Source organism: Pezoporus occidentalis, unplaced genomic scaffold (assembly GCF_034315485.1).
Source record: "Pezoporus occidentalis ecotype Australia unplaced genomic scaffold, CSIRO_AGI_Poc_V1 ctg2, whole genome shotgun sequence".
NCBI lineage: Eukaryota > Metazoa > Chordata > Aves > Psittaciformes > Psittacidae > Pezoporus > Pezoporus occidentalis.
The window spans coordinates 3,105,415-3,120,717 of record NW_026913855.1 but is presented as its reverse complement, the minus strand read 5'-3'; the positions used below and the strand labels follow the sequence as shown (position 1 = coordinate 3,120,717).

Here is a 15,303-nt window from a genome sequence, read left to right as displayed (position 1 = left end):
TTCATCATATTTAATTGTTTATGTAGGCAGTATTACATATTCAACTATGCAGGTCAAAGTTCAAGACATGGAATTCTGTCATCTGCAGAAAAGAGAAAATAAAGGAATTAAACTGACTTCTTCAGTGTTCACTGAAGTTATGTAATTATTGTGAAACTTCTAATAATTATGAAGAGACAAAAGCATTGCTTTGTGAAGTGTAACAGTGAGGATAAGTAGTATTTCATCATCACAATAAGGAAGTGTTTTGAATTTTCTGTTTATGAAGTAATTGAGTAGCAGTAAACACAAAATCTGATAGCTGGGGAAATGAACAGAAATAACTGGAAAATAATTAATCTTTTCGTAGCCAGAATTTAAATACTCCTGTTTCTGCATAATAATGGGAATTGAGATTAACCTTAACACAGGAAAGAAATTCTGTTAATTTGCATGGTCAGTGGTGATGGTGACATGCCTGTCTTACCCGCCTACAGGTGCTTGTAATATGCACAAGAACATAAACCTTACTAAAAGTAGTTTCTTTATACTTGTCTTATAACATGAGGAAGAATTTTACCATTTTTTTTTTTTTCCCAAAGAGTTTATATGCTTGTTTCAAGATGTGCACTAGGTAAAATTAAATGCCGTGTGTTTCATTTTGGAAGAAAAACTCGAGTTCTCTGACATTTTCAGTATGTGTGTCTACATGCTTCATGACAGTCTTGCAAAATTGTTGTTAAACATACAGCTCTGCATCAAAATTTTATCATCAACTAAAGAAAACATTCTTCCCTGTCTTAACATTTAAAAAGACTGCTTTAGAGTTGGTGGATTTTTTTCAGGTCTGTTAGTGAGGAAGATGCTTCAGAGCAAGTTGTGTAAATTTGTTTGCAATCTTGACAGAAATCAAGCTAGAAGTAACTGCTGATCTTCCAAATCATGTGATCAATGTTCACCTAATACACTTAGGGTTTTTTTTTTTGTTTGTTTCCTTTTCTTAAATGTTATGCAGAGCAGACCCTTAAGATGTTGGCATCTTGGTTTTTTGTTTATTTTTGTTGAATATACCAGTTTTTCTTGTGAGTGGCTTCCTAGGAGCATATGTGGATTTGCTAAAAACTGCCAGTGAAGACTAGATTAAAAACATAGAATCACAGAATAGTTAGGGTTGGAAGGGACCTTAAGATCATCTAGTTCCAACCCCCCTGCCATGGGCAGGGACACCTCACACTAAACCATGTCACCCAAGGCCTCGTCCAAGCTGGTCTTGAAAACCGCCAGGGATGGAGCATTCACAACCTCCCTTGGCAACCTATTCCAGTCCCTCACCACCCTAACAGGAAAGAATTTCCTCCTTATATCCAATCTAAACTTCCCCTGTTTAAGTTTGAACCCGTTACCCCTTGTCCTATCACTACATTCCCTAGTGAAGAGTCCCTCCTCAGCATCCCTATAGGTCCCCTTCAGATACTGGAAGGCTGCTATGAGGTCTCCACGCAGCCTTCTCTTCTCCAGGCTGAACAGCCCCAACTTTCTCAGCCTATCTTCATACAAAAGGTGCTCCTTACAGTAGGAAATAGCTTTGGTAAGTCATTTTTCTATGGTATGGAAACCAGAAGGCAAACTAATCTTCTTTTTTAATGGTTCTCAAGAAAAATTAAAAGAAGGACCTAATAGATGATTGCAAAATGCTGAAAGATACTGTAATAGAGTAGTTAAATGCTCCTCATAAGTGAGGAAAACATGTTCCTTGATGCTGATGTTTGTATCAGGATCCTGGCCTTCAATTCATAGTCAGATTTATAATAAAAACACCCCCCCTCCATCCCTGAGTTCTATCACTTCTGGTCATAGACCAGATATTACAAGACACATACAAAGCTTGTCATAACATACTTAAGGCATATACCCAATATATCTTTGGTATGCTAACATAACTAGGATGTATTAAAGTATGTGTATCATATTTGTGACAGACTTCATCACTCATTTATTACATTTGGCTTTCCAATAAGCAGTTTTCCATATTTTCCATGCTATGCTTCAATAGAAAAGATCCAAAAGACCGTCTTTTATCAAAAATCTTTTGACTTGATAAAGGGCATAGCCCACCAGTTCCTTGATTCATCCAGGAGGAGGGGGAACAAACAAACAACAAACAAAGCACAATAAATGGGTCTCTACATTTGCCATATGAATGTGATTAAATATATATATATATAATGTATAGCTAGTAGTTCAGAGTAGTTGGTTATCCTGGGGCTGTAGTACGGAGCTATACCACTTGAACAGGGTGGTATATAGCTTGAGTGACTGTAGCCAGCTCTGTTGTTCCTGGTGGTAAAAGGATAAGAAAGGCATATTTGCACTCATATCAACACAAAACTATAGTTGCCACAATACCCCCGCCTTCATTTGTTGTGATAGTGGTATTGGTAATATTCCTGAATAATTGGAGTCTGAATAAGTGGCATGAAAAGGATTTGTTGCCTGTCAGGTATCCTAACTGGATGCTTACATGTGCATGTGCATGTGCATGTGCATTTACACTTTCATTTTTAAATGTGAGTGCATAATATATATTATGTATATATTAAAGCCTCATTTGTTGCATATGATATGCTGGACTTGTAAAATGCTGACACAATGATATAAGAGGATGACTACTTTTTTGCTGAATTTACAAGCTGAGGAGATGGGCTACATCATACCAGCATACACTGTAAACATTGTATGCTGGGGTACCCATAGGATTAAATATTTGGCCAGTTGTGATGGGTGATTTGTTAAAGGCTAAGGAAGAGCTCTGAGCAACAGGGAAAAAAACTCTCTGTAGGAAACTACATAGCAAAGTGAAAGGATTGAGTACCTAATAAAGGAGTGCTAAATCTAGTTTTGCTCTCTCTCATAAGCACCCTCATCACTTTCAAAAGTAGCTCAGTGTGACTGTGTTCCCTCTTCACTCTTGTCCAGAGAGCAGTTCAGTCCTATACACTGGTTCAGCATTAGTGTTTTCAGTGTCACATAAATTACTCTTTCTAAGAATGAACTTACATGGCTGAACAATGTAGCAGGGCTGGTCTCTTAAGCGTAGCAGCACAGTGCAGTGGCTGCCTGTTCTATGCATCCACGTAAATGCTCAGAAAAAAAATTGATTTTTATTTAGCTTAGGTTAATTTAGGTTATTGCCTTGCACTATCGTAAAGTCATAAAGCAATTTCTGAACAATGTGCTAGCTATACTTATACATGTGTGTGTATATATGCACAGATGTGTGCATATACATTGTGCCTCTTTTTCCCTTGTCAAGACGACCATTTCCGCATCCTCCTGTTTGTTTGGGAAAAAAAGTTAAAAATCTTTTTCTAGGTGTAACAATTCAAACAAGAGAACTGACGATTTAACTTACTATTTACTTCTTGCTCATTAGTTGATATTAGTCATTATTAAAAACAGAAGACAGTTTAAATCTGTGCTATGTAGCTTGGAGTATCATTGGGATTAACAGTTTTAAAAAGCAAAATTTGGGCCATCTCTCAATCTGTTTGCTGTCTTATGCATCTGTGGTCCTGCAGGGCAAGAAATCTCTGTATACTGGACTATGGTGTTGGCTGTCTGATATGAGAGATTTAGGAAATTGTACTAAGTTCTGCTGTTGGGTTATGTTAAAGTTCCTGTGGATAGGGTGAACGGTTTATGCCTATAAGAAGTATCCTGACATGAACTGTGCTTCCTCTTTCTCACCATATTCCTGTTTCCCCAAACTGGCTGGTTGGATGCTGATCCTTTGGAGATATGATAACAATATTCTGGGTTTCCTGAGGGAAGATGCCTTGTCTTGCTCTGGCCATTTATGTGGAATTTCCCTCTCACCTGGTGTTGGTAGCCTAAATGTTCATGTCTAATCTAAGTTCTGTTTGTAAGCTTCCTCTCAAGTCACAGGTGTTGTAGTAACAGCTGTTCCATCATCCTTACAGTAGGAAGACTTGTCCTTTTGGCTGTCCTTCTCCAGATATGACCTCTGAGTTCAGCTAAGATGGAAAGCTGAAGTGGTACAAACTAGCTCTTGCTGCCCTACTGACTTTAGCTTATCATGTAGGTAAGACCCAGATGCAGGACGTTGGTTGGTTGGATTTCTTGTCTCGGATGCAAAAGTGTGAACAGCTGCGTGGAGAAACTTGTAGATGAGCAGATTGTGATACTCTTGCTAAACCAGAGGGAGCAATCAGCTAACTTTTTTCTTTCTTTCATTTTAGTACCTTATGCCAGTACAGCAGGAGAAGTGTCTGGTAGCAAACACTGCATGGATGTAGAAGTGTGAGTAATACTTCCAAAGCCGTAGCTTCTTAATCTTTCACTTATTTTAAAATTGTGTTTACATGCTTTTCCAGTTGGTGTCAGGCCTAAACCTACATGCTGCTGCTCTGAGGTATTTGTATTACCCCACATTTCATCAGCTACCCATAGGAGCTTTGATCTGTTGTTTTGGAGCAGTCAGCAAGACCAGGGTCTAAGGGAAGAAGGCTGAAAGGAAAAAGCGTTCTCAGGTAACGCTGCCCCTCTTGTACTCAATGAACAGCTTTTGTAAGTACCAGACATTCCTTCAGAGGATATTATTTGTCTCTGCCCTGTGGCATTAGATACAAAACTAGCAAAGAATTAATGATGAGTCTCATGATCTTTCCTGAGTTCTGTGTTTCTTCTAGTCTGTGCCATCTGCCTCAGCTGAAGTCAAAATGTAGTGACTGGGGCCATTATTTTTTATTTTGCTTTGTCCTGCCACTGTTGATTATTTTGACTCTACTTTGCTGTAACCCAGGGTTTATAATGAGTGATAAGATTTTATGAAATTAATATAGGCTCTGACAAAAGAAACGGCAAATTAAAATGACTACATGGTTTTAAGTTTCTGAAGGTGTTGTGTATTACTGCCGAAATAACCTGCATGTGCAACCTTTCAGTTTAAGAAATCACTAGTAGTCCAGGTAAGCATAGATTGGCTAAATGAGACTAGTTGAAAAAGATTTATCTGTACAGTGTTTCAATTTTCTGAATTGGGTGTATGCTGTTTAATCCCATGCAATACATGCAGCTTCCTTGAGCCAGGAAATGTCAGGTGATAGCCTTTTGAATACTCTTACAGTAGTGTTAGTATTGGTGATTACACTGGACACATCTTCAAGATGAAAAATAATTATTGTTAGATAAAGATTATCTAATTTTATCATTCATTTACTGTAAGTGGCTTTAAAGACAGAATAAAGACTATATAGAAAAACAGTCATGTTTGAAGGAGACACATAAAATTGCATTTGGGAGATGGACTTTGGAGATTTCTTTTGATTGTGTTGTAAGCAACTCTTAGAGTCATTTATCCTTTTAAGTAAAACAGGTGCAAGATGGAGAGATATGCATTAAAATGTAAAGTCTCCTTAATGTGGGTGACTTGTAGCACAGTAAAAAGATGTTGAAGTACTTGATATACTTCTAAGCAGGAAAGAGGAAAAAACATTAACATAGTTTAGCATCAAATGGAGAGTATTTCATACTATTCTTCATACATGTTCTATTCTTTATGAAGGTTTATTTTCCTATGTTTCTCTGCCTTTAAAAATTATGTTAACTAGATTTATTTTTCAGTGTTTTGTGCTTACTGCTTTTGGTGACTGCATCTCGCCCTGAGTTGTTTTCTATCAGTAAACCTGTTCGCTCCATAGGAAGTCACAATTTAAAAGAGATAATGGGAAATGACAAAATATGTACGGTTTGTGCAGTGAACCATACTAGTACTTATATATTTTTGTGTTATAATTACAGCAGCATATTTATATGTGTATTTTGAAGATGCATTGCCAGCCAATGAAATGACCCGTAATACTACTGTGAACTGAATACAAGGGAACAAAACAGCTGGAACACAGTAAATGAGTTAAACCAGTATGAAAACAATATATTTTTCGTGGTTGCATAGCCAAACCCTGAATCCAGAATGGGACCATTATTTCTTACAGCACTAAATTTGCTGAACTAGTTTCAAGAAAACTTGGGATGCGCTCATTACACTGATGCTGGGAGAAAAGCATTCAAGGCAGTTCGGGCTGAAGTGTTACCTATGCAGTATCGGTTAATTCCATGAATCATTCTCTGACTTTAATGATAGGATTATAACCCTGGAACTAATCTAGTAATTGATCCATATAACCTTAGTTACAGTAAGAATTGATGGAGCTTTGATTGTACATGAACTAGACTATAATCAGTGACACATGCACTTTGGAAGAAAAAGCCTGTCAGAGGTGAATGATCTTTGTGGCCTATGGATATTTAACAGTACAACATGACAAAAAAAAAAAAGCCTCAAGGAAATAACCAATCTCACCATTTCTAGAACTAATGAAAATCCAGTTCAAGAGCATTCGTGTGTGTGTGTGTGATTATATGTAAAAGGAAATTCTTTTTCAGCATACTTTTAAGTGTTTTACTGGCTTCCTGATACAGTCAGCGTCTATGTCAGTTACCTGTGATAGCTTTTTAATGCTTTGGCCAGTTCCTCCGAAATTTGTTAGGCAAAAGAAGCCTGAAGGTGATGAAGGAAGTCTTATGGAATTCAGTAGTAGAAGAGGAGTCTGCTTGTCTGTTCACACTGAGGGAAGGCAGGCAGAGCATAGCCTGCCTTTCACCACTGGAGAAAATGCAGTTGGGTGGCCATACCCCTGTGGGTGTGCCAAACAGGCAGTTAGTACTTGCTGGGGCTGAGATGCAGATATGACTCCTGCTTTAAGCCGTCTAGTCAAAAAGGGAGGAAGGTAGGAATGGGAGGGAGGAAAATTGAAATCTTACATGGCACAGGGAAAAAAAGGGGAAAATAATATTATGTACTGTATGAAGTTTCATGGGTGTAATACCATGCTTATTGAAATGCCCAATCCAAGTCCACAATTTTGAAAGAAGGTTTAAAGATGCATTTATTGTTGATCTGCTGTTGCATGTAGAGAAGTCAGGAAGCAGCACACATCAGATGTCCAATCTTTTTAGTGCAAGTTCATACCAAAAAAAAAAAAAAAAAGACATTTCTGGGGTTTAATTTGTAAAAATTTTAATCACTTGCTTACAGGAAAGAAGTTGGTAGAAGATGGATAACTGCTGACAGTATGCTATGCACAAAGGTTGTTTTACCTGTTGTAACTCTAAGAGATAAATGGGTGAGGCATTTAAACCTGACCTCCTTCTGACCTCTTCAGCTGCTTGTTTGAATGTCGTACATGGGAAAAAGCATCTGTCTTTGTCGTTTCTCTCAGCAGCTCTAGGAAGTATATGTGAAATACAGGTGCTGGAGGCAGTCTGAAAGATTGTCCATTCAGATATGTTAAAGCATTCAGACCATTTAAGAGAAAGAAAAGCAGTGTAACAATATGAAGTATAACAGTATGTTAATCTCAATCCCACTAAAAAAAAAAAACAAAAAAAAAACCAGAAACCAAACCCAGTATTATTAAATATTTTAATATAAATATTTTTAAATATCTGTTGCTTAATAGAACTCATTAGTGGATTTTTCAGTCTGTTTTCGCCAGATAAAATTAACGTCCAGAGGAAAGGAATTGCATAGAAAAATAAATCTGTTTGCAGAAAAGTTATTTTCTGCTTCTGGATTACTCAATTAAGTACAACATTTGCATATGATTTATATATTCCAGAATAATGTAGGTGTTCAAGGAATAGATAAATGTTAAATTTTGAAAGAGGTGATAGTAACCTTGACAGGAAAGGTTACCACAATAGTGTTACTGTATTGCTAGTAGCAACATCTGTGTTAAATGTGTTCTAATTAAGACAGAGTTTTAAAGCTTACTGCTCTACAGTACTTGCTGACGTTTTGCAAAAAATGGCCTGGGATTATTAATACAGTTATACAGCCAGCCAAGCTCTGCCCCTGCTCTGGTCCCAGTGCCCTCTTCTACAGCTTGGTATGTCTTGTCCTCCCTAATGGAGAGAGGGGTGACATACCACTGAAAGATAGCTGGAGGGAGGAAACTCTGGTTTTAGTTAAGCAGGTCTTCAAATGCATGAGGCAGGTTCATTTAAATACCTTACTATATTAATTCTAGTGTTCAATTCATGGGCTGCTTTGAAGATGGCAGCCCAGTGAATTCATAATGCCTCTGTTTTCCTACTACATTTATAAAGTTATTCATTACTTAAATGGTTATTTTACTATAGAATTCAGTCTGGCCCATTGTTTGGGTCTGTTGTGGTTTAAACCCAGATGGTAGGTAAGTGCCATGCATTAGCTCACTTATCCCTCCCTTTCCTCACTCTGAACCACACGCCCCCAGGGCAGGGAAGAGAATTGAAAGAATGTAAACCCCATGCATTGAGATAAGAACAGTTTCATAACTAAAATAAAGTAAAATATAGTGTTAATAGAAAGAATACCAACAATAATAATAATAATAATAGGAAACAACAAGAGAAGAAATGAAAGCTCAGAAAACACGAGTGCTGAACAATACAATTGCTCACCACGCATGGATCAATACCCAGCCCAACCTGAGCAGTGATTGGTCCCTCCCAGGTAACGCCCCTGACTTTATGTATTGGGCATGATGCATTGTGGTATGCAATGCCCCTTTGGATAGTTTGGGACAGCTGTCCTGTCTCTGCTCTCTCCTGGCTTCCTGTACCTCTCCTCCCTGGCAGAGCATGAGAGAGTTAAAAGTCCTTGCTGAGGTTAAGCACTTACTTAGCAACAACTGAAACATTGGTGTGTTATCAGTGTTATTCTCAGACTGAAGCAGAAACACAGCAATGCACCAGCTACTGGGAAGAAAAATAACTGTTACAGCTGAAACCAGGACAAGAACTCTTCTGGTTTCTAGAAGCTCAAAGGGTCAAAAGTTTTGTAAAACCTCAGTACTAGCAGATACAGGTAATGGTCTCAAGCTGCATAAGGGGAGGGTTAGATTGGATATTAGGAAAAATCTCTTTCACAGAGAGGTTGATTAGGCATTGGAACAGGCTGCCCAGGACAGTGGTGGAATTGCCATTCCTGGAAGTGTTCAGAAACCGTGTAGATGAGGCCCTCTGTGACATGGCTTAGTGGTGGTTTTGGCAGTCCTGGTGTAATGGTAGGACTTGATGATCTTAAAGGTCTTTTCCAGCCTAGCTGATTCTGTGAAGTGGGTCTTGACCCTGGAGTTCCCCAAGGTCTCTCCAGCAGCTGTCCAGGACTTCCCTGGGGTCCCCAATACCCAACTTTTACCATGGTCTTGCTCTTTGAGGCATGAACACATACCCACCTCCTTATCCTCTGTCGCATGTCTGCCAGGCCACTTCACCTGCTCTCTGGCTGGTCTGGCTTGATCTTGGCATTTGCGCACCTGCACTTGTTTTCTGGCACCAAGGGCGTGTAGGTCTGATGGTCTCACTCCAGTTGGAGAGCTACCTCCCTTTCCTCCTCCCATGAACACAGATAAAGTCCTTCACCCAGTAAAAAGGGAGAAATAGAGTGTAGTAAGAAGAGGGCACAGACTGATCAGAGGCAGAACATAGCCAGGCAAGCATACTGAACAGCCATTTTCATCCCCCATCACTCTACTTTCCCGCATTTGTTCTTTCTCAAACCACATTGATCTGTTCCCCCCCTCTTCTTCCCCTAAATATGCAATAATAAGTATCATGGGATCCCAGAAATGCTCTTCCCCTGCATTCTGTAATGTGTCCCCCACACTTAAGCAGTGATTCCCTGCCTCCATCCATCTTCAGAGCTGCTCCATTGACTCATAGTGGTGGGTTTACTGTGTGGGCAGTGAGGCTGGAAGGGGCCCAGAGAAGGTGTTTGTTTTCTGGGAGTCTTCATTATGGGTTCCGGCCTGTGTTTGTGCATCCCTGTATTCCTCTAGGCTTGTGGAGGTGGGCCTTTGATGAGCTGGTGACTCCTGGGGTGGGCCTGGGAGCAGCTTGGGCTGGGTATTATTTGGGTTCTGGCTCTTACTCCTGCCAGTGTTGCTCTGAGCTTCTTTGCATGTGTGGAAATGATGTCTTTTTATCATATAAGCTGCAGTCAAGTCTAACATAAAGGTAGCCAAATAATATCAGAAAGAAGAAAAAAAGAAGCTTTTACCTATCATTCAGAAACCAGTCTGCAATGTAAATACTGGCATGTATCTGGAATTTTCATTTAATTTTTAACAGTTACTGGGCTACTAAAATCAAATGATACTGAGTATTGGTTCCCTCCATGCTAGATGTATTTTCATGCCTAACTTGAGACATCTTAAAATTGCTTGATCGTATTGGCAGATTTTTGTAGCATTCATAGGATCAAAATGAGGAATTAAAATTATCTAGAAGAGAATTCCTCTAGGAGTAGAACTACAGTATGAAAACTATGGTATGAAAACTGGCATTCACTATATCAAAATACATTTCTAAATAGTAAGTTGACCGTTATTTTCTTGTAAGGAAAGGAAAATGTAACAAAACAAATGAGGTGGGGGCACCATCTGTTGTAATTTCTGTTGTCAACGACTGGTCAGTGCTTCCTATGTCTTGGCTTTTATGGATTAGATTTATCAACTGAATCATTTCCTGATACTATTTTTTAATAGAACATGTTTATTTGTAATATATTTATAATGCTTTAGCAGCACTTTTCATCCTGGTGGATTCCCATTTGCAGCAGGTAGCAAATAGCTTTCACGTTTCAGAAATGAGTCTGTGTTTTGCCTTCTGTGTGGCAGATAAATATTAGATATTTTAGCTTATTTAGAGGTTTAGGTGCATGAGGTAAGAGTAAGTTTAATAGGATTCCTTCATGCAAAACTGCAAAAATAATAAAAAAAAAATAGTGGAAATCATAACTAGAAACTGGAGAAGTAAATTTAGACTGTAAAGGACTTTCAGTCTGCCACTTAATCTGTGTAATAGGGATGTAGAGTAATGTCACTTTTCTGCATAGTATAATGCTCTTACATATAATGGAAGGTTGGGGTGTCATGGTTTAAACCCAGTCAGGTAACTCGTTGACTCACTCCCCCCCTTCTTTCCCTACCCCTACTACTGGAGGGATGGAGAGGAGAATCGAAAAGAATGCAACTCCCATGGGTTGAGATAAGAACAGTTTAGTAACTAAGGTATAACACAAATCACTACTGCTACTACCAATAATAACAATGATAAAGGAAATAACAAGGGAAGAGAATACATCACCTCACCACCAGCCAACTGATAACTCGCCCCCCCCACCCAACCAAGCACCGACTGATACCTCCTCCAACCCCGCAGTCTACCACCCCTTCTGGGTAACTCCCAGTTATATCCTGGGCATGACGTGCTGTGGTATGGAATACCTCTTTGGTCAGTTTGGGTCAGGTGTCCTGTCTCTGCTTCCTCCCGGCTTCCCCTCCTCCCTGGCAGACCATGAGGCTCACAAAGTCCTTGACCAAACCAAAACATCATTGTTATCAGCTCTGTTCCTGAGCTGAAAGTCAAAACACTGCACTGCACCAGCTACTAAGAAGGAGAAAAATGGCTGCTACTGTTGAACCCAGGACATGGGGTTACAAAATGTTACTCAATTGTTATTATTTATATGGTTGTTAGCAGTGAGATGTAGTATAAGGATGAGGTTGATTCAAACAAAAGTTCACAGATAAGTCTGCTGTTTTGTTCTTTTCCAATGGAAGTTGGATGAATATGGATATAAGGATGGAGCATATTGATGAGTACTCTAAGTTCATATGTTTTGCAGATGTCTGTTATCAGATGACTCTGCTAATTTTCGTGTTCTTTTACCACAGCTCTTTTCATTTCCAACTTACATTCATTAAGATAGATTTAAATCTGGTTTTTAATTTTTCTTTTTTTTTTTCCCCAGTAGATAACCAGTTAGTCTCCTGTGTCACTGCTAGAGAACCAAATGCATGTGCTACTGGAAATAGATCATCCACCAATACTGTTCAGTAATACAAGTCAGTAATACACCTGTTGCCATTATTCTCTAACAAATGCATTTTCTTTATATGAAATGCAGGACCATTTCTTTTATTCAGTGTAAATATGGCAGCTGTCACAATGCAATACAAACTTTTGGTAAAAAATTACATGTTGCATCTTTCTCTCTTCTGGGGGTGTGTGTACATAGCTTAATTTCCCTAATGATGTTTCTGTTGCTGTATTACTTAAGGAAATGAGTGGAGGTATAAAAACCTGTATATAGTTCTCAAAAGCATAACTGTGATGATCCTCTTGTGGGGAAACAGTACTAAACGAACTTGAAATTCAGAAAACAAAAGGACCCTGAAAACTTAGTATCACTCTGAAAAAACCCAATTCATTACTGGACTGTTGAAATGTCAGCTTTTTTTTAATAGGTCCAACTGAGAAGAGCTATTTGAAACAGAATAGATACATTTTGTTTTAAAGCTGCCAAAGTAATAGATACTATAGTTCGAGTCATTAGTTTAATGGCTGAAACACCAGCATCAAGTCCATGAAAGGTGGTACGAGTTCCCTTTGCTATGTGTATCAGTAGTTGGAGTTATGGCAGGATAAAACAGATTTCTTGTCAGTACCTGCCCCTGGAGTGTTTGTACCGGCATTCATGGGAGTGTTGTGTGTTGGTCAGGTCAGTAACTCGGTGTTTCAATTTACCACACTTTTGAGCAGCTGTTACTCATAAGTGAAAAGCATTCACAAGGCTACCTGCATCCATTTCTTTACTTGCAGGCCAGAGGTGACAGGGTTCTGCATGAAGTGTGTGTGATCAGCAGTTATGTTACTGTGATATAATGGGTTATCAATGAAATGAAAGTAAGACAGGTTAATAATCTATAAAAGCCAAATTTACTGCAATCCTTCAAAAGCTGGGTAATCAGTTTAAAGAAGAAAAAAATCAAGTTCTTGTTTTATGAAGAGCCCCAGTAACTGCTTTCTTTGGAGTTTTTTATCATTTGTTTGATAGGTGAACAGGGCAAGTTATGTCCCTGTGAGACACCTGAATGCAAAAAGTATTTAAGTGGAGTTAAATACCATAGATTACAATGTGAGCATAAATTTAATAAATACCCTATATAGCTCAGAATTGTTTTGTTTCTTATGCATGTCAAGAGAAGAACAGAGGACTTTGGGACTGATGGGAATTCTCCTTCCTGCTCTGCTAGAGTCAGAGGTGGTCCTCCCATCCATGCAAAATGCCAGGCTATTGCTTTTTCCTGTTCCCATTATTCCTGATACATCAGTGTATATACCCCTGCACACATATTGTGAGCATGGCTGCCCATAAGATGATCAGTATAAACAGGAGAACATCATCTCTAGCTGTTCAGCCACCACATGCTGACAAACAGCACTCACATAAGCATGAGCTGTACATGGCCCGATCCTTTTCTCTTACTGGCTAAACAGGCTCAAAATCACACACAGGGATATCTCTGGTAGCTTTCCTTTGACCTATATTCACACCATATTCAGCTTCTGAATTTGATTCTAAAATCTCTGTAGTCTTCATTTCCTTGCTGTCTAGTCAAGCTTGAAATTTGCTACTGTAGACAATACACTCATGAAGAGAGTTTGGAATACAGTTTAATAAGAACATAGGAGAAACTGCCATCTTCAGGCACTGAAATTGCATCTGCTTGCATTCAACCATCTACTTTCATCCCTTCTTTTGTCCTTGCTGTTCATGCTACTTCTGATCCATCTTGATGCCTCTCTTTTTCATCTCTGACTCCTTGTGGATAAAACAATCCACTCCAAGTTTCTGTTTTTGCTGTAGGGGCAATGTTGCTACATCCATTCCCCATTTTGGCATTTCTAGTGCTACCTAAAGTAATCTCAGACTCATCATAGTCTTGACGTTTACCAAAGTTATGTTGGCTTAGAAAGACTTTGCTTCCAAAAAGATTTGTACTGCTCCTTGTTCAGCTATCCATGAAGTGTGTCTGTTTCTTCTGTAACTCCCCCTTGTATAGTTTGTGAAACCCAGATGTTCCTCATGGTGCTACATGTAATTTTTATTAATTTCTTACTATGGCCTCTTTTGTGTCAGGCAGATTCTTACAATGATGTTCAGGAGTTTCTCTTGCCCCCCACAGTTAGCTTAACACCGCTTCAGGGCTCAGTGATTGGCCCGTATGCCTCAACATTGCACTTGTTTTCTTTTTTTCCCCAGAAAATGAGTGGTAGCCTTCTTTGCCCGAGATTGATATAGCTTTCAGCCCAGCTAGCTGTAGTATCCTGTGAAATGCCTTTTTTAATTATTTATTTATTTTTTATGTATTGCATGTTTGTAATATCAAGCTTTCTACAAAACCAACATCTTCCTCTTCTGCTTAACTGCTGCAAATGAATGCCTGTGAAATGAAAGTCTGACTTACTGTAAAGGTAGAAGGTCTGCCTATCTTGTAATAAGGACTCAGGAAAACATAGCTGCTGTTGGCAGCTTCTACAAACGCATAGGAGACAGAGCCCTTCTCTTGTTTGCAAGCAGACATAAACTTACATGTTGTCTGTAAATTGTCATCCTTGTCAACACTTGCAAATTCTCACAAATAACTCACAAATAACTGAAAATTGATTAATGTTAGAGGAGACCAGCAATACTGGTAAATGCTCCAGACATTTCTGTAATTTGAACTTTGTGAAAGAAGTTGTCTGACTTCACTTGCCTACTCCTTGATTTTGATAAATTCAGATGGTATTATTAAAAAATAGCTACTCGCTAGGCTTTCAGCAACTATATAACACATTGTAGTATACAAAGGAAAAATAGAAAATCTAGGAAGTTGTGATGGATCATTCCTACCCTGTCTTAATGCAATATCAGCTGGAATTGGGGAATTTATGAAGAAATACTCAAGACTGGCATCTGTGGATTTTACATCACTCAGTAACTGTCTGATAACGTGACACTATTAAGAAAGACTTCAGCTCCTCAATTTTATGACAAAATAGTGCCACCAATGCAATCCAGAAAGAATAGCTCTTTGTATGCCATGACCCAGACCATTCTTAATGAGTACCTGGCCTTTCTGGTGTATGAGGATTGGCATTGGCATACAGGCAGAAAACACTGAAAACTTAAATAAGAGTATCTCATTCTTTCATGTAACCTTCAGTTAACCCTCTCAAGTAATGATTGTCCCCACTTGCCTAGGCTGTTATTTGATCTGAATCTTTTAGGTGAATATGAACTTCTCGCAGTGTTCCTCAAACCTTTTGTTCTCCCATATGTTCTGATTCAATTCTATAACCATTTGTCTCTCTCTTCAGAAGGCACATCTGTAGTTTATTTCGTAACTGGTGTAACTATTAGATTAA

General features: G+C 38.7%; 1 protein-coding gene across 3 annotated transcripts in view; it reads left to right on the top strand.

Annotated features, from left to right (window-relative positions):
- Positions 1–15,303, top strand: part of LOC134163125 (cadherin-12) — a 550,087-nt gene that overhangs the window by 131,890 nt on the left and 402,894 nt on the right. The gene's annotated exons all lie outside the window — the stretch shown is intronic.